We start from the raw sequence: 3,533 nt of genomic DNA on the forward strand, positions 1-3,533 counted from the left end.
TAATTTAGGTACACAATATACTTTTGGATTAAGTATAAATTTGAAACATTTTAATTATAGGTTTTATATCATAATATGTTTGTTGTAATCTCAGATCATACTCCGTATTTCTCTCGCACAGAAACGTTAATGCTTCTATCCTACTAAATCGAGTACAACTTACTTATTGTATATTTTCTGTAAGTTTACTATTTTCTTGATCCTCCCGATGGACTGATGTAAAAAGTTCTATAATACTGTGTTAACCTTTTTTGTTCCTTTCGGTAATTTAATACTAATGGTAAAATATCTAGTTCGTTTTAGTACTTATAGTAGTACCCTTATAGTACAAATTACAATCTTGCACAGGGCATAATTTTTTATGCAGGGTCTTGCCTTTATAGTGAAGATTTCCATAAAAATTGCAGAAATTTAGTATTTCTGGTCCGTTACGTATTACAAAATACTTAATGGAATTGTCGGTATTTATAGTATATCCTCATAATAATGATCCAGCCCATTATTCATTACATCAAAAGATCGATGCAGTATAATATATTTCCAGTGTGGTTGGAAACATCATTGGAAATATCAGTATTGTTATTTTAGAAAATTTTGAAACTTTAGCATTTAAAATTGCCTACACTTTAGTACTTGTGATGTTCAGCGGTTTGTTTGCATAGATTCACTTATTTGTATTTGAAGTCTCACCCGTTTTTCACTACATTGGAAATTTTAACCAAAATGCACAAATCATTCGCTGTAGTATAGATTCATGTGGTATTCGAAACTGTATTTCATATAACCGTTAGTAATTTTTATTAAAAATGTTTAAAAAATATTTCCATAAAACATTTTATTTGCCATAGTAAAAGAGTAATACTAAGATTCGGATATCATTCTCTAACCTTTTCTATTTAGTACTTTTTACTAAAAATTAAAAAATACTTTTTTTAATTTGTTTAAACAAAAAATACATACAAAATTTCAGGACTCTACCTCTACTCGTTCTGTCATATACAATATTTAGTACTTTAAGTACAAATGTCAAACAAAATTGTCAAAAGCATTGTTTTGTATATCCACCCGTACTGCCTTACACAATATGTTGTACTTTTTAGTACATTTTAGAACTTATTAATGCAAAATATTTATGTATAAATTGTTATTGTCATAGTTCCAGATAATTATTTAATAACAGGTTCCTATCTTCATCCATTCTACCGTACCGTAGTACTTGTATTCGATTCGTATTCTATTTGTTTATAATATACAAAAAAATTTCCCACACTGTGCAATATTTTGTATTTTTGGTGTCATTTAGTACGAATTTTCAATAAACCAAGTCTGTTATTTGTACTAATAGTTGGACATTTTTGTATTCTAAATTTACATTTATATTTTTTACGATTAACTATGGTACAATATTTAGTACAATTTTGTGCATATCGCTCTATTTGTAATAGTTAAGCTACATACTAAATTTCAAATCACAATCTATGACTTTTCCATTATAAGTTAATATTTTGTACCATTTTAGTACAAATTTCAAAGATATATTAATATATAGCATAGTATTTGTAATAATTAAATCTATGTGCCGCGTTTCAGATTTTTATTCCTACCGGTTCCATTATACTACAGTATTTAGTACTAATTCCAAAATGTTATGCTTAGCATTATATTTGCAATAGAGTAGTAAGCTACATACAACATTTCAGATTTCTATTTCTACCAGTCCCATTGTATTTAATTATTTAGTACTTTTTATCGCAACTTTAGTGCTAAATTCAAAAAAAATATGCATAGTATTCTATTTGTAATAGTTAAAGCTATATGTGAAATTTCAGAACTTTTTAATATATTCTAGTACTAATTAAAAAAAATATATATTTGCCCATCATTCTACTTGTAATAGCTTAAGTTACATACCAAATTGCAGATATCTATCCCTGTCTGTTTAATCGTAGTATAATATTTAGTACATGTAGTACTAATTTCCAAAATTTGTTCGCACATTCTGATTTGTTTATCAATGACAAAGCTGCATACCAAATTTCAGAGTTGTAGTTCCAACCGTTCCGGCGTAATACAGTTTTAGTACTTTTAGTACTAATGACAAAAAAATTTTTTGCACAGTATTCTCTTTGTAATAGCTTAAGCTCCATACCAAGTTTCAGATATGAATCTTCACCAATTCCATTCAAATACAATATTTATTACATCTATGTACTAAATTCCAAAATTTTTTCACACATTCAAGTCCGCTCGCCATAGACAAAGCTACGTACCAAATTTCAAAGTTCTACATCTAACCGTTCCCGCGTAATACCTTTTAGTACGAATTTCCAAAAACCCCGCCTTATAACACGTCTACGCACCAAACCCGGCCTACATGCCAAATTTCTAGATTTAGCCGTATGATCAGTCAGTCACTTATAACGCAACTCTTTTATATATATATATATATATATATATATAAATCTGAACCGATATTCAAGAAATTTTACACACATCATTCTAGTCACAATTTAATACGCTATGCCAAATTTCGTGCAAATCGAAAGATATATAGGGACATTGGTGCACCATTTACATAAAATCGGACGAAAATATATATGGGAGCTATGTCTAAAACTGAACCGATTTTCAGGAAATTAAACACACACCATTCTAGACCTAATTCAGTACGCTGTACCAAATTTCGTGCAAATCGAAAGAGGGACTGTTATGCACCATTTACATTAAATCGGACGAAAATATATATGGGAGCTATATCTAAATCTGAACCGATTTTTCCAAATTAATTTTTTCAATAGGGTTCGTCCTTGGGCCATATAAGTGAGCTATGCCAAATTTCATCAGATCATAAATGCGACCTGCACTTTGTTTACAAGTTAACATGGGCAGACATACAGACATACATAAATCGACTCAGGAAGTGATTCTATGCATATTCTCAAAAGGAACCATGTGTCTATCTCGTTTCCTTTTGCCTGTTACAAACATATGCACAAAGACATAATACCCTGTAGCACAGTGTGGTTTTATTATTTATTAAAATTTTTTTTTTAGGTTTTCCATACAGAGGCGTGGATTTATTTCAAATATTTTTTCTAGGTCCTCCATACAGAGGCGTGGATTTATTTCAAATATTTTTTCTAGGTCCTCCATACAGAGGCGTGGATTTATTTAAAATATTTTTTCTAGGTCCTCCATACAGAGGCGTGGATTTATTTCAAATATTTTTTCTAGGTCCTCCATACAGAGGCGTGGATTTATTAAAAATATTTTTTTCTAGGTCCTCCATACAGAGGCGTGGATTTATTTCAAATATTTTTCTAGGTCTCCATACAGAGGCGTGGATTTATTAAAAATATTTTTTCAAATATTTTTCTAGGTCCTCCATACAGAGGCGTGGATTTATTTCAAATATTTTTTCTAGGTCCTCCATACAGAGGCGTGGATTTATTTCAAATATTTTTTCTAGGTCCTCCATACAGAGGCGTGGATTTATTAAAAATATTTTTTTTCTAGGTCCTCCATACAGAGGC

The sequence above is a fragment of the Musca vetustissima genome, unplaced genomic scaffold, assembly GCF_032173495.1.
Source record: "Musca vetustissima isolate MV318-11 ecotype Yass unplaced genomic scaffold, APGP_CSIRO_Mvet_v1 utg22112, whole genome shotgun sequence".
NCBI classification, from domain to species: Eukaryota; Metazoa; Arthropoda; class Insecta; order Diptera; family Muscidae; genus Musca; species Musca vetustissima.